This window comes from Anas acuta, chromosome Z (genome assembly GCF_963932015.1).
Source record: "Anas acuta chromosome Z, bAnaAcu1.1, whole genome shotgun sequence".
NCBI lineage: Eukaryota > Metazoa > Chordata > Aves > Anseriformes > Anatidae > Anas > Anas acuta.
Window position 1 is genome coordinate 39,773,627 of NC_089017.1, and position 25,381 is coordinate 39,799,007.

Below are 25,381 nucleotides of genomic sequence, written 5' to 3' on the forward strand. Positions count from 1 at the left end.
ACACGATGAAGTAGTAAGATGCTTGGTCTCTATAGACAACTAATGTGAATAAAATAAATGTGTTCCCTAATCATTTCTCTTTCTTTAACCCTGAATCTATGCAGTAAGCATTTTATTATACAATGACATTAAGATGCAAAATAAAATTCAGGACAGTCAACTGGAGCAGCTGTTTGTTTTTATTTTGTTTTGTTTTTTAATCTCAACTAAGAAAATAAAGGAGCCTTAAAACTGTTAGTTATTTGTGCCTTCGAATTATGTACAGTTAAAAGAAGTCAATGTACGATAGGGAATATCTGGACCCTTCGTGTTGATGTTACTAAGTAGGGCATAAATTAAGTCCTTTGATTGATGGCATTAATACTGATTTTCTTTACAGATTCTTCTGCTTAGTGAGGCAGACTGCATCTGCTTAACGTACAGAGGAGAAGATTTGGTGGAACAAAGAATATGGCCTTCAAATGCATAAAAGTGATGCAGAGAAAGGGCATAGTGCCTTCACTTCCACTGTGAAAAGACAAGAGGTGAGTGGCTTAAGCCACACCAAAGATAACAGGTTAGATAACAGGACAAGTCTCTAAGAGTAAATATTGTGTAATATGTTGCTTAGGGAGGAGTGCCAATGTTAATGAGGTCATTAAGAATGCGAGACAAATATCTGTTAGAAATTACATGGATATAACTGGACATATTTTAGGGAAAATGAAAGGGCTGGTAGCTTCTCAAATAATCTGAAAGCTGGAAGGGGCTAAATAATGTGTATTTTAGTTTATACCAAAGTGCTAGGGAGAGATTTCACTCCAACACCACTAGATTGTCAGTCATGGTGTAAATCAATAGATAATGGGGAAGATGTGATCATATTGAGTTTGGTCAACATTTCCTTCTTTCCTTTCTTTTAGAAGGTTTCATTCAGTAGAAATGTACAGGTACAAGGCTGAAATGCTAATTAATTCCCAAGAAAGAAGTCATCAGATTTCTGAAGTAATGAGGAAATTGTTTCTCATCTGTAAGATGACAAAATGTGTATGTCAAAACCTCCATAGAAATGCATGTTTTATTCACATCTATGCCAAGTACTGCTAACTTATTAGTGGAAATGCATTTTTATTTTAATCTGTAATTAAGCTGAGCTACGGGGTGATGTCTTGAAGTAAGATTTACGTTACTCTGTATCTTCCTGTGCAAATTTAACGTATTTTACCAGGGAGTATCACCTAACCCGTAAATAGTGCAATTTAGTGCCCTAGGGATGTGTGTATAAAATATTTTTGTCATGAATAAGATGTGTGTATGATTTTAAAAAGACGAACTAATTCAAAAAGGATGACATTTTGAAGGCATATCCTTCAAATGTTAAAAGTAAACAGCTTTTTTCTTAATGGAAATCTGTGACTATCATTTTGTTTGGATTTGAAAATGAAGGAGGCTTTGGGGAATTCTATGTTTAGGATTTCAGTGGAGTGAGATTCGTGCAGCTTCCACTCACAGGTTCCTGCTTGATTGCAGTGAGGCACAGACTACTGGGAGATTCTAACAGCTTCCAATCGTAAGGAAATGGCTTCCTGGCAGTTATCACCTGATCTCAATTAACCTGATTAAATCACCTGATTAAATCAGCCAAGAGGAGAAGGATGTCTTTTTTTCTTTTTTTTTTTGACCTTGTTTCCAGCTGAAAGCAGCTTGCATGGGTTTTTTGTTTGTTTGTTTTGTGTTCTTTTTTTTTTTTTTTCTCCTGTTCCTTATTGGAGTTTCCTTGTTCTTGTAGCTGATGGGGTTCTGATGGTTCTGGCTCTGGGTCCCTGACCCGACAGAAGGTTTCAATAGTTCCCTTTGGCTTTGGTGGGAATTCTTTGACGGGGGGTAGGGGAATAGGATGCCAGTGAAATGGCAAGAAATCTGACCCTGCCTGCAGTAACAAATGCAGCTCTGTCAGCAACCTGTTTACAAAACTGTCACCAGACCCACTTAAAAACAGTGTGTGTGTCCTGGGTCTGTTTTGTAAGTGCAGTTCAGATCTTAAGCATGTTTTACAAATTAGAGCTATGCTTATAACTGGATTTGGGAATAGCCATGTGGTACACACATTTCATTTTTAGGTCTGGGGGAGGGAGAATGAATAATTTCCAATAATGAATGTGTTTAAAAAAGTCCGTGTGTGCATACAAACATTTCATGAACACAAAAAGGCAGTTTGAAAGGATGTATTTGCTCAGCTTTAGCGGGTCATGACTTCAAGCACTGAAAGGCAAACCAGCGCCAGCACCATAGCCTTAGCACAGTGAGTGAAAGCAGCATTAATAGGAAATAATTAATAATAATGAATTATTAGATAAGAGAAATGGCTAACAGTATAATCATAACGTAAAAATTATCACTAGATACTTCAAAGATGAGAATACAGTTACCGTGTATGAGAAAGATTATTTAAGTTACTTGCTTAAGAATCTTTGCAGCAGAAGGAGAAGATTCTGTTCTTCCAAGGAAGCATTTAACTGCCTTTGCTATTAGGTCTTTTCCTGTTCCAGCAGTGCCCTGCATATTTTATTCACTGCATACCTTCCAGCTTATGCAACAAATGAGGTAATATTCTTATGAAAACTTGCTCTCCTTACATTCCACAATTCCATACATCTTGATTCAGTGCATCCTATGGATAAAAGTAATGACCATCTAAGTAGACTTCATGCCAGGATCTACCTTCCTGAATAGTGCACCTAAAAAACAGGTAACTGGCTCAACGTAACTCAGACCATTCAATTTCTGAGATATTAATTGTACTCCTAGATTGTGCAAGTGAGAGGTACACAGAGATTCAGAACATTTAAGATGTTATGCCCTTTTTGCTGTAGAACATGTGTGGACCGTAGGATCATCCTTGTGATAGTAATTGAACCTGTATCTTGTATATGATTGTGCACAGAAGACACTAATTCTAAAAGAGGAAAATGGGTCTGCACAGATTGGTGGGCTTCAGAGTTGTTCAGCTGACATCCTAACCTTTGTTGAATTGGCATCCAAAAGCCTAAATTGCATTTTTTCCAAAGACCAAGTGAAGACTATTCCGAAATGAAAGAAGTAACTTGATGTAGGTATTCCCTATATGCATGATACTTAAGAGTTATTTGTGTTTGCTTGAGTTGAGAGGATGGAATCAAGTGGTCACATTCTGACCTTGTGTTCAACTGAGATTGTGCACATAGTGATCTATACAAACTGGAACATGAGCAGGCCTGCTGCACTAAAGCACCGTTTTCTGAAAATGCATACACAGAGAAAAATTACATTAGAATTTGCATCAGTGTATAGTAACATGTACCAATGGCTAAGTATTGGTAATATGTTTAATATTAACGTTAGCAATCCCTAACATTGCTCTCATTAAAGACAATGGCAAAGCAGCATGGATAGTTCAGATGCTAAATGAATACCAGCTCAACTCAGAATGAATCTGTGTTTTACTTCACTAGAACTGTTTATACTAAAGGGATTTTCTTCCTCTATGGTTTGATACTAAGTTGTTTCCATCAAGTGGACGCTCATGTAAACATGATCTCCTGTATCACCCTGAAAATCATTCTATGCCAATTGCTTTAAAAACAAATACCAGATGTATATTTATGTTGTTTGAAGTAAATGCTCACAACTGTAGGCAGTGCTGGCCTCTCTGTGATTAAGGCTCTGGTGGAAGTTACAGCAGTTCCGAGTTGTCCTGGTTCATAATTCAATGACAACGAAAATAAATCCATACTGTGGTCTAATTGGGAATATAATTTACGTACCTCCGAGAAAGCTGCTTTCTTAGAACATCTCTTTTGTGCTTTGGTACCTACACCCCCACAGTAGATGCAGATTTGAACTTGCCTTAGTCCTTCTACATGCAGAAATTGTATGAGCTCCTCTTGCCTCTGCCTGCCCCACACAGTTTTGTAGTTGCACTTTACAAATTACTGGATTACAATACACTACTTGTGATTTAACAGTTTTATACCTGGAGGGAATATTGGGGAATATTTTGTCTGCATGCTTTGGGAGGGATATTGAGGGTTGGGAAAAGGGGTCTCCCTACTACAAGAGATCAGGCTGTCAGGGCCATACACAGAACCAGCCTTCTGAAAGCCTGCCTATTTTTGGCCAACCTCTAAAAACTGGTTTGTCCATGTTCCATGTATGTTTCCTAGAGAGTAGCACCATTATTTTTCTTAAACTCAGGATATCTGGGTTTTAAACACACAAAGTCCTCTTTAATTTAGTTACTATGTTTTAAGCATGTCACCCGCTTGTCTTCTGTTGCTTCAGTCTTTCAGAGGCAAGAAGTGAGTGTTCAGAATTGCTGGGAGGCTGTAGTGAATCTGTTCCACCTACTGCAGAGAGCTTTCTAGACTTGAACATTTTTAGCCTTGCAGGATTACAGGATGACAGACATGAAGTCTGTGATATGTGTCTGGTTTCACCTTTTGGTTTTGGTCATGTAGGAACCAGGAATTAACTGAGGGCTAGAAAAGATTATAGTCACCAGTAGCTTAATTTGGATGAGTTGAGATGGAAGCCACTGTGCAGCTGTGGCCTCTTCACAGCCGCAGAAAGGCTGCAGCTGAACTGGAGGTGCAAACTGGAATTTCTTCATTCTTGGCTTTCTTCTGGGACTGTTTATACAGAAGAATTGCAAATCTGAAAGGGAAAGAAATAAAGGCATATTTCCAGGATCATGTTGTTCTGTGCAAAGAAAAAGGGCGATGGCCTGGGAAAAAAGAAGTTAGTATCAATGAGAATACTGCTAAAGATTGTGCTGTGGTACATATATGGAAGTTTTCATGAACAGTTTTAACATTGGCATTTTCTAACTTTTGACTGTTTTTTTAGCCTTAATATTTCTGCCATGGTTTTGACGCTGTGATTTTGGAAAACTTTAAGGAAAAAAAAAATAAAAAGCAAAAAGAAAAGCAATTCAAACATGAGTGATTCCCACATGGATCATCATTAACATTTAGAATCACAATTTCTGACATTTGTCCAATTGGAATGGCTCATAGCAGTAACTAGTAGGTTGCAGTCTCGTCTATGGACCAAACACTTAGAGGAAGAAAGGATATAGATGCTAGTAGATGTCACAGATACTAACTGAAAACAAAGGAGTGCTGGGACTTGTGAATTATTGTTTCTGTTCTACAGTCTGGCAAGATTGTATTATGTATTTAAAACGCAATGGATCATTCTGCCCTGATTTCTACTTTCTCACTGCACCTGTCCTTCCGTGTCTCCTCTGCTTTTTCATTTCTTTCTTGCTTGTTCTCAGGTTAAGCAGCTTCCTTAAGTATACTACATGAGTACCATCAATGGTACCATCAATATACTGCATCAGTACCATACTGATGGTGTCATAAACAGAATTTCTATGCTTTCAGATCTGGTGCCACAGCAACTCCTGGGGGCCAGAACTAGAAACTGCATAAAAAGTCCCAAACTGCCCTGTATATCCTTTTCTACCTGGGAGGATGCTGCTTAGTTGGCCTGTGGGAAGGATGCACACATGGTCTGATGATGGGCATGGAGGAGATGTATGAGGTTAAGGTCTCCTTCTGTCGAAGAGGAATATACAGAAAATAATGGTGCTGCTCTCTATGAAACCTATATGGAGCATGGGCAAAGCACAGTTTTTAGAAATTTATAACTTGGCCAAGGTTTGGGACATTTTCAGACAGCTAGTACCAGGCACGACCCTGACAATTTGATGCCTTACAGTAGTGAAACACATTTTCCCAGCCTCCATATCTCTCTAAAAAGCATACAGACAAAATAGCTTCTCGATAGCTTTCAGGGGTAGGGAGGGAATGGGGAAAAAAAGGAGATTGCTCTCCTTTAACCCCATATTCAGAACAGCTGTACTATTTTACTTGAAACTTAACAGAAAAAAAAAAATCAGCCTGATGCAGACACCCAGCATGGAAAATTTCAGCTGGAGCACTGAGAGTTTGGCAAAGTTATAAACAACTGAAAGCAAGGTCCTATAATGGAAAGTGTTAAGCAAGTTTAGCTGTTGGTGGGAGTAACAGCCGTGCTTAAAATACATGTACAGATATACATTTGTATGCATAAGCAGCTATGCAGTGTCACCATGATAGAGCAGATACCAGTGGGTGAGACAGTTCCTGGTATTTCTGATTAGGTATAAAGTAATGAGAAGAAGTCAGTCTGTAGGCACTTTTGCTCTCTTTAAGCCCTACGGGGGCAGCTCAGCAGCCATGCTGCAATCCTCATGCATGAGAACTCCTTACCTGCCGAACACAATGAAACTGCTACTTTTGGATCAGTATGTAGGACATATTTAAGGAGACCTGTGCAAGGGTTTGGCCAGTGTGTCAATGGTTAAGCACACTGTCTTGCTTCAAGACCCTGGGGAATTAAACTCTGGAGATAATATTTTAGCACTAGAGTAACAGCTGTGGAAAAGTTTGCCCTTTGCCTATTCTGCATGTAGTTTGTTCTCACCATACACCATAATTCCTGTGCTTGGGAGAGGAAAGGATGTGAGGTTTTCTTGTATGCAATAAACTCTATCTGTCTGTTTTACTTCACTGGATTATAATGGAAAATAATATTTGAAACACTCACTGATTTTAGCTAAACTAAACAAGGAGTGACAGAACCAACATTATTCTTTAACAAAATTGTGGGGAGGGCTCCTTGTCATCTCCCTATGCAGTAAAAATAGCTTTAAGATGTTTGCATCAGCAGTTTCTCCTCTTGAAAGCTGTGTTTAGATGGCATAGGCTTTTCACTATTTCTTTTTGGCATGGTATGCGCATACTGTAGTAATCCATTTTTTCATCAGCTTGTTGCTAATAATGAGCCACCTAAGCTCTGAAAACCTCCCTCTGCCGTTAGCTGTAGAAGAATGCTTAAAGGATTTAGGGATGTCAGTCATCATCTTGTTTTTTAGCAGGAGTGTGTGTATGTGTGTGTGGGGATGAGGGGAAGAGAGCATGAGTTGGAGTTCAGAAATTACACTGTGTGTGTGGTCTGAGGTTATTTCTCATTTCATGAAATGCACGCTTCATTCCTGGCTCAGGCAAAACTTGCACGTCACTGAATAAGTCCCTTATCCACTTTCCAAAACACTGAAGAGATTTGAAAGGGCTCTGTGGGTGGACTGCTACTATCAGCAAAACCAAATAAGCTAACTTATTTAGCTAAGCATTTTTTAATACTTAAACATAATAACCTTCAGCAACACTTGAACAGTTGTGGCCAGCCAAGGGAAGAGAAGGGGAAAAAATGCAGAAGTTTAAGCAGTCACACCTTAATTAACCTTAAAGGCTGGATTATAGTTCTTGATGTGTAAAGGTGCTGTCTGATCAGTCCAGGGAGAGCACAGGGGGATGATTAAATGAACTGGCTGTACCGCTAGGAGTCCCCTGGGGTGTGCTAGCCATGATTTATTCAGGATTTCACCTTCCCTTAATCAAATGTGGTGTGGTCCCAATATAGTCATGCTTGAAAAGATGAATCCAAAGACACCTTGTATCAGGCTGTTTTGGTGTCCAACAAAAGCAAACGGTGCTACCTGGAAAACCATGGATGTCCATCAGCAAAGAGTTACTGCAGCAAATACTAGTTCAGTGTTAAATCTCAGTATACAAAATAACTTTTGGTTTATTTAATGGCAGAAAAAAAATAAAATAAACCCAGAAAGCAGTCAGGATACTAATGAAGCAAATGAGTAATCATGGGTGGGAAAAACCTAAATGACAAGACAACACCAGGGAGCCTTACAAAACATTGTTATTCCTCTAAATGGAAATTATTTAGCCAGAACAGGGCTGTGTACTGCAGATTGTTTTCAGGCCAGTAGACTAACACTGATCTTGATAAATTTACTCTAAATTAACAGTGTAGCTAATGCCCCAACTGTCTGACCCATGTATTTACAGGATTAACTTCATTATCTGTCTGAGTTAAGTCAAGCTGGAAGAATCTCTTTCAAAGTGATCTTGGAGCCTGAGAGATCAGGATCTGTGAAAGACCATGCAGGGTAAAGCACGGTAATGTAATTTGATCAAGGCATCCTCCGACAGGTGTATAGCATGATCTTGCCCTTATTAGCACAGGACAGACCCACACCTCTCAGAGCAGAGTACAGGGCTAAAGGCCTTTGCCCAGGGAGGGAGATTCTGTTTCACTGTGGCATGAGAGGGGAAATAATTGGGTTATAGTTGGAGGATTTTACTGAGACCTTTGCAACCCAAAGGGCAAGTTTGAATACTTCTTACCTGCCAGTGTTAAATCTTGGCCTGATAGGGTTTGCTACGTGGCTGCTGGTAACCTGTGTCAGAGTCTCACTGTATTGTTCATTGAACAAGACTGTCCCAAGGGGCTCACTTTCTGAATAAATGGGGGACAAATGAATGTTAAGAGGTTATTGAAGCACAGGGCTGAAGAAAATGGTTCTTGATGCTTTTGCTTCCTTCAATACATTAGCAATTCTTAGTTGCATGCCAAAAACTGATGCCAGTGCATGCCAAAGCCATGTTGCATGTTGTCTTCACAGAATACAGGGAGCCAGAAAAACACTGGCAATGCTGTGCAGTTCTTATCTGTGGCCATAGCCCAGTGCTGCTGACCTCCCCCATCATATCTTGCAACGTGGGACAGAGAGGGTGGGCTTAGCCTTCCGTTTGATGTCTGATTTGCATCTGTCCCTAGTTGTCTCCACCCCAATGGGAAACTGAGGCAAAAGGTGTGTAAACAGCACACACACAACCTGTGATGGACCCAGGTTGCCACAGGCCTGAACTTTTCTTCCTTTTCTTCTTTTCTTAGGCTGTTTAGCATCCTGCATCAGATCTTCCACTGGATTGGTTGACTGCCCAAACAGTGGGCACACGAGAGGAGACATGAAGCACTTTGTACAGTCAAGGATGATGGTACGGAAATCTTCACAGTGTGTGCAGTTACAATCTAGAGAGCTTAGTCAATGTAGGTACAGAAAAGACGTGTTGGGGTATATCTAATTAAAACTTAAGGGTAAATGAATCTGGAGAAATAGACAGCTTAGCTGATGGGGAAAGGTGGGATTGGAAGAAAGTTTTAGTTTTTTTCTGCAGGCCAATCACAAATGCTCCAAAGAGAGTTCTGAATAATAGTACACCAGTGTGGTATAAAAGTCATTACGTGTTTTCCCTGGCCTTGGATAACAGCAGTTATGTTGAAGTTCTCCACATTTTCACCAGCCCCAAAGCTGAAATTCATCTTATGTTGTTGTTTATTTAGTCTGACTAGTTCTGGACAAGGTGTTAGCCCCTCATTCATTTGTGCTTAATGCACAGCAAGTCCAGCTGCCGAATATGGGACTTTTCTCGGCAGTTGTCTGCATTAGTGTCTGGCTACTAAGACCAAGCTCTGCTGCCAGACCTCCATGACACTGTCCAGACAAGGCTTTCCCAGAGTTGGATGAGCCTAGGAAAAGCAAAGAAAAAAACCCAACTCTTAATGAAATCAATGCCAATTTCAAATACCACACTATAAAGTGCTTCTACTTGTGAAGCTAGCAATCAGAAAACCTCTGCCTAGAAGAGGGCTCTGAACTGGCTCCTATTATGGGACCTGACACTGAGTTCTTGGTGGTAAATGACCACATTACTCTTTGGGGCCTGTGGGTGTCAGAGAAAAGATGCATGTGAGAAAAGTCACTAGCTGAAAGCAGGGCATGTTTTGAACACTAGAGGTAGTTTAGTAGCCCAAGCCTGTTTCTGATTAAAATCAGAGACCTTCAGATGAATGGAATGTAAACCACATACCAATTATTGGAATCCCATAAAGGAAACTCCCTTTTCCGTCTGTCTATCCATCCATCCATCCGCCCACCCACCCAAGAACAGTGTCCCAGAAATATCACTTTTTAGAAAGGATGGAAAAATTCAGTGCTTGCTTCCTTTTTCCTTACCTCCCAGGTGCTGGATGACAACTGAAGAGATGAAATTGCAGCGAAGCCACTTGAACACTTATCAAAGAAATGGACCTGCTAATTAAGAGGATAATGTTTCCTGGCACCAAGACAAAACATACAAAGCTGAATCTCAAGGCCTTCCTCAAGCAAACTTCTGTGGGAATGTGGCTGTGTGAGGGCTGCAAGAACAAGCCTTTAAGTAAAACCCACTCTAAATGAAAGCGTTAGATCAGCATGCTGGTTAGAAGAAAATGTACTTCCTGAAAACTAAGGCATGAGTATACCTGCTTCTTTTGCCAAATCTCACATTGCTTTGCATTCCCATTGCACTTTTTGTTGAGGCTATTCTGTGTATTGATTACAGTAATTAATCTTTGTATCACTTCTGTGAGGCAGGACATGTTTCTCCCACGTCCATTGTGCATTTTAACTATTACACTATCTACTTTACAAATAGTAAAACTAAGGCACAAAGTTCAGAGACACCAAATCAATGCCAGAGTACAGCAGAGTCCTATTCCTGGCTCTATACACAATACACACGTTTTTTCCTATGTATGCAGTAATCTCAAACATGCTTCTTAACTGAGCAAATCTTCCCATATGAATGAGGGTAATATATCTTTTTTAGTGAGTATTCTGTATTTCTAACATCTATGACTCCACAGAATTTAGATCACGATAAAGATAATACTATGGCATGCTTTTTATATTTACTATAATTGTGAGACAGTTCAGTCTGAGTACAAAAGGCAGCCTTTGGACAGCTGGAAGAAGTTTTAAATGTTAATAATTTGGGTAAGAGTTGGTTCTACAGTGGTATTATGGTCTAGTTCACAGTAACTGTTTTTTGATACTTTGCTGGCCTCTAGAGGGATAACTTATACACGGGCTGAAGCAGTAACACAGGGATTTTAAGCATTACAGCCTGATCTTCAATCTTTCTTGCCAGGTAATTTGTTTCTATTTTGCAAGGCTTTTAAGTAGTGAGGCTTTGTAGCTCTTTGGAAACACTTTTTTCACTTCCATGATTTTCTTTCTGTCTGGGCAATAGGTGTAAGGTATGTTTCTTCTGCTTGAAGAAATAAGGGTAGAAGATCCTGGCAATAAACACCTCTCAGCCACTGAAGTGAGAAGCTCTGAGGAAAATGTGCCAGAAGGGTGTGAGAGAAAGAAATGCAGAGAAGAGAATACAGCGTTTTTATGTATAACTTTTATTTGTAATTTAAAAGCTCCTAAATGCTGAGGGTTCTTCTCATAACTCCTGTCCTGGTCAGTGAGAAGCGTAACTGTATTGTGTAAGCAAACAAACAAACAAATGGACCATGAACTTTGAAATCCCCAGAAAGAAGCATATTTTCCTTGTCTTTTTCTGATTTGTGCTTCTCTTCTTGCATTTGCTGTATTCTCTGCTTCGTTCCCAAACTCCACCTTTTTATTTCTTTCAGGATACATGTATTAAATCTGAGAAAAACACTAAACAGAAAGGCTGAGTGTTTTCTGCTGAGAGTTGATAAAGTTTTATAAGCAGTAACTGCTTTCAGGGAATGTTGTAGCTTTCTTCAATATTAAGCGCACAGTTTTCTAATGTTTCAGTATGCTTTTCTGTAACTTGACTGCGTAGCAGGCATCTTGGTGCTTTTGGAGGCCTGAGTTACTGTTCCAGCTCATCTGTAGACTTTATGCAACACCAGCAGCATACATCCTCCAGATCCTCAGCTCTATCCTAGCCCATAATCTCCAGTTCTAATGGCCTCAGAGTTGAAATATCTCATCTCATGGTATCTCCATTACCATCCTATTAGCAGTTTTCCACCTGGAGCGAGGTTGGCTTGCTGGACCTCAACCGAAACTAATTTAATAGAAACATAGAATATCCTGAGTTGGAAAGGACCCACAAGGACCATTGAATCCAGATCCTCATTCTGCACAGGACCACCCAAAAATCAGACCTGAGATGTCTGCAAGCATTGTCCAAATGCTTCTTGAACACCAGCAGCTCGGTGCTGTGACCACTGCCCTGGGAAGCCTGTCCCAGTGCCTGACCCCCCTCTGGGTGCAGACCCTTTCCCTAACCCCCAGCCTGACCCTCCCCTGTCCCAGCTCCATGCCGTTCCCTCAGGTCCTGTCACTGTCCCCAGAGAGCAGAGCTCAGCGCCTGCCCCTCCGCTCCCCTTGTGAGGGAGCTGCAGGCCGCCATGAGGCCTCCCCTCAGCCTGCTCTGCTCGGGGCTGGACAAACCAAGGGACCTCAGCTGCTCCTCATACGTCTTGCCCTCCAGACCCTTCACCATCTTTGTTATCCTCTTTTGGACACTCTTTAAGAGTTTTATGTCCTTCTTACACTGTGTTGTCCAAAACTGCACACAGTACTCAATGTGAGGCCACACCAGCGCAGAATAGAGCAGGACAATCAAGTCCCTGCCCAGCTGGGACAGGCAGTGCCGTGCCTGATGCTCCTTGGGTTACGGCTGGCCCTCTTGGCTTCCAGGGCACACTGCTGGCTCATGTTCAGCTTGCTGTCGACCAAAACCCCCAGATCCCTTTCTGTGGGGCTGCTCTCCAGCCTCTCATCTCCCAGCCTGTACATACACTCCGGGTTATCCCTTCCCAAGCGCAGAATCCAGCACTTGCTCTTGCTAAACTTCATATTGCTGGTGATCGTCCAGCTCTTCAATTTGTCCAGACCTCTCTGTGAGGCCTCTCGTTGAGGAGGCCTTATTGAGGGTAGCCTCAATGGAATCAACAGCTCCTCCAAATTTGGTACCATATGCGGACTTAATCAGTATACCTTCAAGTCCTGCCAGCATCCAAGTAATCTATGGAATCAGGCTGTGGTTTAACCCGGCCGGCAGCTAAACACCACACAGCCGTTAGCTCACCCTCCCACCTCCCTCTCTAGGATGGGGGAGAGAAATGGGAAAGTGAAGCCTGTGAGTTGAGATAAAGACAGTTTATTAAGATAGGAAAATAATAATAACAACAATAATAATAATAACAATAATGATGATAATAGTACTACTAATAATAATGTGTACAAAACAAGTGATGCACAACGCAATTGCTCACCACCTGCTGACTGATGCCCAGCCTAACCCCGAGCAGTCCGGCCCTCCTCCCTGTGGCTAGCCACCCCTATATATTGTTCAGCATGACCCCACATGGTATGGAATACCCCTTTGGCCATTTTGGGTCAGCTGTCCTGGGTCTGTCCCCTCCCAGCTCTTGCTGCACCCCCAGCCTGCCCACTGGCAGGACAGAGTGAAAAGCTGAAATGTCCTTGGCTTGGTGTAAGCACTGCTCTGTAACAATTAAAACATCAGCGTGTTATCAGCACTCTTCTCATCGTAAACCAAAACTTAGCACCCTTCCAGCTACTAGGAAGAAAATTAACTCTGTCCTAACTGAAACCAGGACAAATCATTAAGAGAACTGTCCCTAAAATGGAGCCCTGGGGAATCCACTAGTGACTGGCCACCAGCTTGATGTAACCCCATTTACTATTACACTTTGAGCCTGAATTTGTAATTCCTCTGTGCCTACTAATATGATAACCATAGAATATGTTTGTTAACTTCTTCCTTTCTCTTTAGGGTGAATGTCAAGAGCTTTCAGTGTAGGAAGGAGCCTCACCTAGGGACTATCTTGATGTCAAATGCTATTTTAACATTTAAGTTAACATACTTCTTGACCAAATTCTCCCATGCAGTCCCTTGCACCGTTTAAACATATATGCAAATGTTACCAGGTGTGACAAAATGTCAAGATCTCACTGGTAGGTTGTACATCTGTCACAGGATTTGCTTCTGTTCAGCTTTTTTTTTTTTTTTTTTTTTTTTTTTCCTAGCAAAACAGCAGAAGTCAAATGCTGTAGTAATCCTGATGTCTAGCTAGAGTCTACAGCAAAACTCATTTAGAGTTCAGGAGGACTAGGCTTCCAGTCTTCTGTGGAAAAAATCCACCACTCCAGCATGCCTGTCTCCCATGGAAACATTTCCTCTAATTCCTTCTCTGTGCTGGTATTCTGTAAGGTATGTCATCAAAATACCCAAATTTGACCTGTAGTTTTGTCAAAATTTATATGTACTCCTCAGAAAATTCAAGGAGTTATCAAGTTAAAACACTGAAACATAATGTAGCAACATATAAGCATTTGGTGAGAACTTTAAAAATCATCTGAACAACTATTGATACTTGCTGTGTGCTGCTTCAGAAGCCAGAAAAGGTAGCTTGTACAAAACTGGTCTTCAGGAGGATGTGTATTTACTAAACACAGTTGTGGGGAATCATGGGGAATCTGTGTAGTCTCTATGTATTTTTAGTGGGTTTTGTTTGTTTGTTTGTTTAATGTCTCTAAACAGAATAAAAATTAAAAAAAGGAATTCAACTGATTCAATTAAGAAAATTAAAGGAGCTATGCAGAGCTGCAGAGTTTCAGTGTTATTTTGCAGGCTTGGTTAGTGTGTGGTGTGCAAAAGGAGGCAATCAAGAAGTAGCTGTTGGCTGTTTTGGCCCTAAAATATGTACTAGAAATTACTGGATTAGGGGAGATGGTAACTAAAGATGCCAGGGAACTGCAACAGCTACATGTCATCTGTGCAACAAATAACTGGGGTCAAAGAGAAAGCACAAAGACCACATTCAAGGACTGTGTCCTTTTGTTGTGGGAAACAGCCTCACAATGCAAATGCTTATTCGTTCAAAGCAACCTTGAAGAAACTGCTAGAAACGGGGACAAATTCAAAAAATATGCAGGTCAGTGCTAGCCTTTCAGGAAGACAATGCCAGGGTATTTTGGATTCATCAGCTTGCAGGTGACAACACAGAACAGGCTGAAAATGTTGTAGCAATTCTACAGCTACGACAATGACACAACAATGATTACTGTGTTATAAAATGAGAGATAAAGCAAGGCTTGATACAACCTCAGTGGTTGCTTTAACTTTGCAGCCAGGCTATCAAAGGCACACTAGAGGGATGAATTTGCAAATAATAATAATAATAATAATAATAATAATAATAATGCTCTGAGCAGTTTTAACAGGGGAAATCCTTTTTCCCTTGGATATTACTACTGAAAAGGTCACAAGTAATTGAAAGAAAATTAGGCATAAGGCTCTCTGTTGTGGAGCACAGGAGTGCTGCATTTGTTGGCAGAGGGTAGCAAAAGGGTATTCATCTGATCTGCTGAAGTACGGGATATGCAGACTGTCTACTATGGAGCCTAAATTAGGTGCTGAATTTCTCTCACCACCCCCACCCCTGAGCTTTGGTTTGAATCACCCATTATTCTCTTGAATTTGGAGGCTGTAGCAGGCATGCAGTGTCATTGAATATGTCCCAGAATGCCTGAGGGTTTAGGGAAAAAAGGGGGGAGGGAGGGAGAGAGGTGGGGGAGATTCCTGCCTAAATAAAAAGGGAGCTTTGGTTTCAGGTATGTCAGAGTTGGATCAAAATTTCTGGGAAGTCCAAAAAGCACATGATTTCTAAAGAGGTTTCACCTTTGCCTGTAAGGTGAATGTGTGATTTTCTTGTATGGAGTAGAGGCTTATCATGTGGTGGAAGGTCTTTCCTGTCTTTGCGTTTTGATCTTTCACATCAGCAGAATGTAACTGTGCTCATGGTAACAGAGGAAGTTATCAGGTACTAAGGGCTGCTGGGTAGGAAATGATTTTCTGCCATTGCAAACAGCCAACTTCTAAATCTTGTTCTAGAAGTACATGTAAAGGTCTTATGCTAAGAACGACAGAGAAATGTGGTTGTTTATGGCACCAGCTGTTAATGATAGTCATTTCCAGCTATCGTCCAACTGGCAAATATTGGTTATGGCTTGCCAGTGGAAGCAGGAGACAGCAAGACTGAAGGAACTGGAAAGTTGTTTTATGGCATATTCTGATATGATGGTGCAAGGTGTAACATGACTCCACGTTGTCTGTACCATAGCGTATGATGGCAAATGGATTGACTCATATACACAAACTGTTGTTTGTCACTGCCTTTAGCTGAAAACAAGTTAGAGTAGCTAATTTATATTTTCAGATTATTGTTCTTGTGAAATACAGTTCTTTTATGCTCCAAGCAACATCAGAATCCTGTGAAGCTGCTGAACCACAAGTCTCTGAAAGAATTAACCACATATTTCTATGCAACTAAAGGGGGGAATTTTTATGTTAATCATAGTAATGCCTCTGTAACTTTCTAATGTCTTTTTCATAGATTCATGAAGTGTAAAGCTGGAAGGGACCATTAGTTTCTTTCACAACCATTGGATTTCATTTGTTTTATGTTAAGGCACTAAGCATACAAGAACTTAAAACAGCTTTCACCGTGTTTTACACTTTCAAGATTGGCCAGAATACCATATGCATAGATAGCCTTCAGATGTTCATTATAATTAGCAAATCTTGCTATCCAAAAGCCAACTGTTCCCATATGATTTTTCCATATTATTTTGTTGTATCAAGAACATGAGATATGAGAGGAGGCATTCCCATCATCCATTCTTACTCATCTGTAAACACTGTCAAAACCAAGAAAACGGATTTCCAGTAAACCTTTTTCTTCTTCTTTTTTTTTTTTTTCCTTGAAACTAGAATACATAGATTGATGCTGGATTTGTTTTTTCCAACTCCATCCCCCTACTTTGCTTAGGTTTGAAATTGCTGAATAGGATTTCCAATAGGAACTCCAGTATAGGCTTCAGCTTTCATGACTGGATTCTTTTTCTACAGTGAAGAATACAAGAAATTCTCCAAGAAAAGGAAGGAACTCATTGGAATAATAGGAGAAAAATGCTACTTTCAGTTTGCAGGGGGGACTGTTTCTGGTAACAGTCTGAGTGGGTCTATTCAGCACGCTGAATGCATAGCACAAGGGACAGGACTGTTTAATGAAGGACATTGTTATCTTTTTTTAGCTTTCATTGTTAAGAAAACTGGAAGGTATTTACTGAATCAAGCTGAGCTAGGGTTGTGAAATGCCTCCACTAACAACTGAATTCTCTCTCTCTGACACATTTCATCTGCAGTGTATTGCCAAGAATTCAACAGGTAATTGCTTGCCCTGTGCAGGGGTCTTGTTTGCAGAACTGCAGAGCACTTGCAATAGCCATGGAAGTCAATGGAAGTGGTGTCTGGAAAGTGTTAAGTGCCTGCTAGTGCTAAAAACTAAATAAAATTAAATAAAAAAAATATAGGACCTTCAGTTTAGGCACCCAAAACAGACGGGAGGTTCCTTTGGACATTAATCTGCCTATGCTTCAATTCCCATCTTTTATAACAGTCCCTCATTTCAGAGGCTTCTTGTAAACACAGTCTGTGAAGCATTCAAGTATTATAATAAGAAGTAAACAGAGAGACCTGCAAGCAAATTAGCAATTCTTTCTTCAAAGTTGTGTCTGAACTGTGCAAAAGGCGCATGCAGAACAATGGGGATGGGACAAACTGTGTGCCTCACCATTCCCTGAGGCACACACACAAGTGCACCCAAAGAAGATTTTATGGGTGTTGGAAGTTCTGGTGTTCTTCATTTTAAAGAATTGAATCTGCAACTTCATTGTGTATTTTTAGTTCTACATGTGTGCACCATGCATACAAAATATTGCCATCACCAACAGCATTGCTTTACAGTCCTTAAGACTAACTGGAGGATCCTAAAATATTTCTTATATTCATAGTCTTCTCTTTTACTAGAAAATTGTCTGTGGGTTTTCTAAGTCATGTCATCTTTTATATCTAAAACATGGGAATAAGTATTTAATTGTCCACAAACACATCCTCCCTCCCTCCAAAATCACAAGGAAAATCAAGAGCTTTGCATTTTATAGTCTTGTACGGTCCTTATATGTTTTGGTTTTCAGTTCTGTAAACAGTCATTTGCTGATCCAGTTATTTAACTTCTGCTTTGTTTCCAGCTTCCCTACTCCCTGCCCTATCCTTCTTTCTGAGGATGTCCTTTCCAGTATTTCAGTGAAATGACTTCTCCGATGATACTAGCATTTACAAAAAATCCTCTCATACTGTGTATGAAATATTACATGCTTTTCCTAACACACTATGAGTTGCTTTCTCATCTTTTCTTGTAAGTGGTGCTTAAATTTGCAGTATGCTTCGCTTTAGGTCTATCGAATACCACAGAGCTTTCTCTTCTACCAGTAAAGGAAACCTCATAAATTTTAATGGCTATCAGTGTACTTCTTACTTCAAAGGCACTTCTACGATCTCGCTGGAATTTCCCTTCTTGAAGATATATCCATCAAAATTGTTGCTACATATAATCATCACTGGAGAAGCAGAAGGTTGACTGGAGGCAGTATGCATTTAAAATAACCATAAGGATGTGACTGAAAGATCACACTAAGGACGTAAGCCTGAGGTTGTAAGCTTCCCTTCCTACCACTATCCATATAATAAAAGGAATACTCTCACAGACAGACCTGTAGGACATTTCTCATCCATCACGCAGAAAATGGATTGATTTGTAATGAAGCCAACAAATCTCTAGCTTGTGCATGCTCCTTATTTGATGTGTGATGCATCTTTCTGTTCCTGGTCTGTAGTTCATAGAGACCAAAATGATGTCTTTAGGTGAAACAGGAGACTAGAGGGCTGCTGGGTTCTTCAGGATTTGCAACTTCCAGATGTTTTTGCACAACTGTTCAAAATTGAGATGTTGGGTGAATGGCTTTCATTTTGGTTTTCTACAGTACTCTCTCATGCTACTTCTCCCCCGCCCCCCTTCCTTTGTGTGGTATTTGAGATGGTTTAAGGTAAGGGCATATATTGTCTATCCATTTTTATTGTGGCTCTGGATCCAATCAGTGCTGCTAGTGGTTGAGTGAGCTCTGTCTAGTAGCTTTTTACAAGCTTCTTTATGCTGTCTGAGTAGTTGTGTCTTTCTTTGGCAAAAATGTTTGACACTGCTGGATCGAATGAAACAGAAATTGTCAAACTAATTTCTGAACTCTGCTAATGAAAAGGAGTAATGTGAAAAAATAAATCATTACTTTGAAAAGACCCCTATGTTGTGTCTCATAAAAGAGCCTTCAGATGTTCTTTAGTTTGAACTGTATTTATTTTTATTACTCTTCTTAATATCTAATAATGAAACCTTCTATTTATGTGCTTCATCTTCAAAGTGCCTTGAAAACATTTGTTATCTGAACATCTGGAGGATTGGATGTCCTTCCACCATTCAAAGTGTCTCCCACTACTACACGAGATAATCTGATGTCTTAAATGATTCCAGCACAACTTTTACCACATGCCAGACTCCTGGGAATGATGATTTTGCAGCAACTTTAACCTCGTGTCCTATTTGCCCAAAGGCTTGCCATATATTTTAGGTATTCTTGACTGTGATTCAAATATGCTATAGCAAAATAATATATTTCAACATGACACAAAAAAATTGAATTTGATTTTTCTGTAACTGGAGAGTTGTGGTGGGGTTCTTCTGTTGTTTGTTTGTTATATATAGGTATATGTATGTTACATACATATATGTAACACATATATATATACTAACATATACACGTATATATATGTTACTTGGTAGCCTTAATCTCAGAATCTTGTGAAGTCTAGTACAGCACAAATGTATATTGAGACCTGTCAGCTATTCCAGCTGGATTGTTCATGGTGATCTTCCTTTACTATGATGCATTTGCATTTTTTACTGATGGTTGAATTGTCCCATCAAATCTGATATCAAGAATTTAATTCCTTTCCTGTTGTGTGATCTGCTTACTGTCATCTTCTTCTACAGGAGTCACAGTTTGCCTTTGTGGATGTTAAAGAGGAGTTCAGGCACATTGTGTGAGCACAACTGATTGACTCAGTGTAAAATTTTGCTATCCACACAGAGGCTGAAGTGGTTGAGGCTTCAGTGAAAGCCTTTAGTATCTAAGCCTTTAGTACCTGCCAGGCATTTGTGACTGCCCTGCGTTGGAGCTTATCACCTCCCAGCTCTGGGGACAGAACAGTAACAGTGTTCACTATGTCCCTGCCAGCAAAGTTGTCTGTGTTAACCAGCATGTGTGTGATTTCTGTTGTTTGGAGTGCTGAGCAGCTAAGGGGGGAATGCTTTAAGGCAGAGAAGCAGCTCAGGAAGTCCACAGCCTCCTCCACAGCTTCTCCCATACATCTTGGTACAGCAGAGGAACTCAGGAGTGGCCTGCTCTATCAGTGGCATTGAACTACTGAAAAAAAATGTCAATGAAATTATAATAAAGTGAATAGTTTTGCTGTGGGATTACTATTCATTGGGCACTCACATTAGTCTTATGTGGGATGTGAGTCTAGGTACAGTGAAACAAACAAAAATATTATTTGCACAGACTTATAAAGGAAGAGCATAGCAATTCAGCAAACTCAAATTTGGAGCTAACTTTCATCTCCTGCTCCTGAAGTAGGTCCTATTCAGGGCCTACTTGCCCTGTTTGAACCTATTTAATTTTTATTTTTTTCTCTTTTTTTCATTTGGATACTTGAGTAGTTGAGATTGGGAAATGGCAGATGAGTGTGTTTTACAGGAAAGTTTAAAGGAAAGAGTTAGTGTGCAGCATGTTATCAATCATGTCTTGTAAATATGATTACAGCATTTACACTGCATCACATCAAAAGCCAAATGTTATGTGACATCTCCACCATCGTAAACTTCAAGGAAGCTTTTTTTTTTTTTTTTTTTTTTTTTAAGTATAGTGATCCATCTCTGAAATTGGATGCCTGCTGTCAGCATTGAAAGCAGCAGCACTCTGATCTGAAAGAGCTGGTAGTAGAGGGTGCAAATGCCAAGTTTTCAGTGGTGTGGCAACTTAGGGAAGAACCAGAGATTCACTGTCACCTGCTCCAGTTACATGTAGTGAGGATGTTTGGCATCTCTCCAGCTGTGCCTGTGATGAAATCATTATGGGGGTCTTGTTACAGCATCTGGAGAGTTGTCTGTGTTAAACCACTACTCCCCACTATCCTAGTGCCCTCCTTTGGTTATCTCATTGGGTATTTTATTTATAGAACTTGGGCTTTTTTTTTTTTTTTTTTAATAGAATTTTACAATGAATGTGACTTTTTCAACATTTTCATCAGAATTCAGCAAAGGTAAGTTTTCCACTGTGATGACTGGGGAGATGGATCTGAACAGAAAGACTGGGTCTGAATTTTCCCTTGTCATTGAGATGAATCTAAGTGCAACCTGTGTCTGGCATTTATTTTGTCACCATGATCCATTGTGTACCTTTCACCAGCAGCTTTTATGCAAGAAAAAGAATATGACTCTGAAAAACACCGTGATTGAGCACGATTTATTTTTCGCTCATTTGCCACTCATTAACTCCCCTGTCAAGCATTCTGGGTAATGTAGTCCACCCGGCCTCTCCTTGGGGTAAACAGCACCAGATGGTAAATGTTAGTGCTGTGGGAGATTCTCCTACAAAGAGCCCTAGGCACAAGAACCTTATACAATACAATTGTGCTCCAAACAGTGGGCTTTGTGCATGTGCTGTCTGCAGAGGCTGTTTCTCTCTCAAAAAGAGAGTCTGTGAGACTCCACGCAGCAGGACTTGTGGGGATGGGGAGGTGGAATGGGGACATGCACTGGAAAAGCAGCTTAGCCTCTGGGTGCTGGGATCTGGGATACAGGAACAATGGGAACAAAAATGGCTGGGAATTGGGATTTCTGTTATAAAGGAAATTCCAATGGTTTCAAACAAAGCTTATTCCAAAACAGAACAAAATGCTGAAATACTCCCATCAATCCAATGTCTGATGGGGTTTGATTACTGTGGTAGTATTGAAAACAAAGATTGTTTCAATATTTGTGTATTATATCTGCAGAACTTTCAAATAAATTAGTGCATGTGATATATTATGCCTACAACATGTAACTAACATAGTATGTATAGATGGCAGCATTGTATAAACTTGATGTTTTTTTAATATGAGCAACTTAATCAAAATTATGAAATTTAATGTATGTATTCCAGCTACTTCCTGACAAATTTGTGTAAATTTGTGACCCCATTGCCACAAAGTTTTCTCATACAAACAAGCTGCATATTTTTAAGTAGTGTAAGTGGGGACAGCATCATGTTACAGTTGTGACCAAATGGATGCAGTTCATTTGCTAGCATGTACAGGAGATCAAGTACTGTCCTGATAGCCCCATTCAGCACTGTTGTGCTAAACCCAGATATTCAAGCTTATAGACCAGTATTTAGCATATCAGCAAGTTTGCATATCAGCAAGTCTCTCAAGTTTGGGAAGGTAAGTTGTTAAGCTCTAGGCAGTTTCCATGACACTACTGCATAAGCGGAAGTCTAGTGAATGAGCCTGTTTTTTCATTATTCCATCTCCACAGAGTGCAGTGGCCTTAATCTGCTTATTACTAGGTACAACCAATGTTGGATTTCTTGTAGGCAGCACTGACACTGTCATGGGCAAAGCTAATTTACCATAACTTTTCATTATTGACATATCCCGAAAGTAGCAATCTAGTTGGTCCCCATACATCTTTAAATGTTGTACAATCCAGGATAAGAATTTCCTACAAGGCACAGTTATTCCATGGTTTTCTCTGGTGCCCCTTGGTACATCTCTGTAAACCAGCAGCTGGATACACTAATTAGGAAATGAAAACCATAGTTTTGTCCAGAGACATACTTATGGGGCTGTATTGCTCTTGCCCCATGACTTCTAGCAATTTGACTGTTTTGCAACCCCAGCAGGCAGTAATGAAAGATCAACATATCCTTCCTAATCTTCCTAAACTGTACAAAAAAGATACAGACTCACACAAACCACCAAAACAGCTTTAAGCGTTGCCTCTGTCTCTAAGCCAGATAATAACTCAGGACAACAATGATTTCAACAACCAAGTGTAAATACATTCCTTCCCTTCAGCAGGTAGCCTGGACTTGCAACTGGAGGTCATGTGTGCACTGGTAGTTGCTTAGTTAAAGCCATCTTTAAAAAGGACACATGCTACAAATGGTTTAGCTGTCCCACTGAAAGTATCACTGAAACGTGTACATCTCCAAAAAATTGTCCAGCATGACTTTCTTGGTAGAAGTAAACCATCTGCATGTGTACACATCCACCAGTGTAAATCTAGCCCTTCACATGGAGACTTCAGACTAGGATTTTGGACCATCAGTAGCAATGGCTATCTTTTGCCATCAAGAGAGGTAAATGTCCACTATATTACAAGCACACTCCGTGGGCTGAAGCAGCATACAGCTGTCTTTCTATGAAGGAATAAGAACAACAAGAATTGCTGGGGGGAGATTTGATGTTGATGTTGGCCAATGAAATGCAGTCGGACAGCAGAGATGAGCAATTTCTCTGCTGCCAAATCATATGAGCTGGCAGAGCCCCCCATGCCGTGTCTTATCACGTGTTCTGCTCTGCATCTGTGCAGCACCATTCTGAAACACATCCAACCAACACTGCTTAGGCCAGTCTGTACAACTCCGGCAACTTGCTACCCCTGTCGTCATAAACTACTTTACTAAGCACTCAAGACCAACAAAATGAGTCTGGTTTTACCTACAGCAGAGCAAAGCTGAGGTGGGGGTGATGCGGCAAGAGACCCTTTCAAACTGTTCAGTTCAGACTCCACCTGCCAGTAGATAAACAAGCTATTTTGTAGCTTGGAATTCATCTAGGTTTGTCACTTCCCCATGATAAGCAGGAAACAACCAAGGTAAAGTATCAGTTCAGTTCCATATATTACAGTGTGTATATATATATATATTTGTTTTACCCCTCTTTTGCTTTTGTTTGACACCATGTGAAGAATTCAGTAACTTAAATATGGGTGTCTAGCATTTGGATGCTATGGGGTATCACACCTTACCTCCAGATGCTGTCCCAGGTTGTCACAGAGTGCCCATAAGTCCTTTACAAGGGTTTCAGGTGTATAAGGGTGTCTTAAACCACAGTAGGCTCCTGTGTCAGAGCAACAGAATCTAGTCTTTTATTGCTGTAGTTGAACTATGTCCCCCATGAGATACCTTGGCTATAACACCACTACTATAGCGTAGAGGAACAGCTCTGGCTTTTTACCAGCCCCAAGCATTTATTAAGAACAGGAAATTCATGTATTATTGTAGAGGGATGAAAAGATCAACAATGAAAAGTTGGATAACTCCCCACGCTTTTAGTTCACATATAGAGAAATGACTATTCCAAAGCACTACACCTAGAGTTTGGTCAGCCTGGAGCTCTAAATGTGTATTGCCCAGCTTTCTGAAGCCCAGAGCACTTAATCCCACCACAAGCTTCATTCACCCCCTCACTCAAATCATTTCCTTGCACCCTTGGTGGACAAGAGACCAATGGAAATGGTTGCTCTCTGCAGACCCACTGAGGCCTACCAGCATCCTGGTGGTACCTGCCCTGCTTCTGCCAGCCAGAAACTTCAACAAGGTTAAGTTCAGGTGGCTGCCACTGGCCAGGTTCCCGTGTAGCCAGCTTTGTGCAGATGCTGTTGACTCTGTCCATCCTTGCTCTGAAGTCAGCTCTCCACCACAGTCATGGCTGCTCTCCACGCTTGGCACAGGCCCTCCATTTTGGGAATGCGGAGCAAAACAAAGCCCGCTGCTACCTCCAAGCTTTTGAACTTTGTTATTAAGCCAAAAGATGTGACTTGTAAATTCAGTGTCCTTCTGCAAGCATACTTAGAATAATAATCTATAAACAATCAAAACATAAACAAGTTCCAACCAAACCTTCAAAACTCAGCAAGAGACCTTATCAGTAAGCATGTAAACAAAGACACCCTGAAGTATATTTTGTCCTTCTCTGGGGAACAAAGCTGAGTTTAAAATTAAAACTCTTTCCTACACCTAAAAGCAGACCTTTTACTCATCTTTTCTCTCTCTCTTTTAAACCCATCACTTCAGACAATGTTTACTCTTTTCTCGTCATTCCTCTCTTGAACTATTGTCCTCTGCCATGCCTTCTGTTTGTCGTGCCTGATTTAGATATAAATTCTTTGGGACAGGGGAAATATCTGTATTTGTAAGTTGTCCAGTAAATTTATGGTGCTGTATAATTTATGGTTGTAAGTGCAGGACATATTTCAGTTTGACATTCCAACTTATATTTTCAAAGCCATAAATAAAGTATTTATGAGCAAGATCTTGAACATTTTATTTTTAACATGTTATACTCGAATGTTTATTTCAGGGATGGATAAATATTGAAATAATGTGGGCTGAACATACTCCTCACTTTCTCCTTCTTCAGGCAATATTGAGAGGCCAATGCCCTCTTTGCTGCCAGAAAAGGGATATTTTACTCTGCTTATGAGAATCCAGCATACTGTGCGTCACCAGGGAAGAGTGAGCAATGATGGCTCCAGCTAAAAATGGCTTCAGAAAGGACAAACAATGACTGCCTTTCAAAAGCACTTGTGAACTAAGCTGATACACAGAAAT

The 25,381-nt window shown here is 40.4% G+C and overlaps 1 long non-coding RNA gene across 2 annotated transcripts; it reads left to right on the forward strand.

Annotated features, from left to right (window-relative positions):
* The first annotated feature begins 383 nt into the window (after nucleotides 1-383).
* LOC137847666 (uncharacterized) lies at nucleotides 384-25,058 on the forward strand. Of its 2 annotated transcripts, none has more exons than XR_011091022.1 (4): nucleotides 384-524; nucleotides 7,932-8,042; nucleotides 8,821-8,924; nucleotides 9,951-25,058. It is a non-coding gene; the product is annotated as an uncharacterized lncRNA (long non-coding RNA). The 2 variants fall into 2 exon arrangements; XR_011091023.1 differs by having other exon boundaries at nucleotides 7,932-8,032.
* The last annotated feature ends 323 nt before the right edge of the window (nucleotides 25,059-25,381 follow it).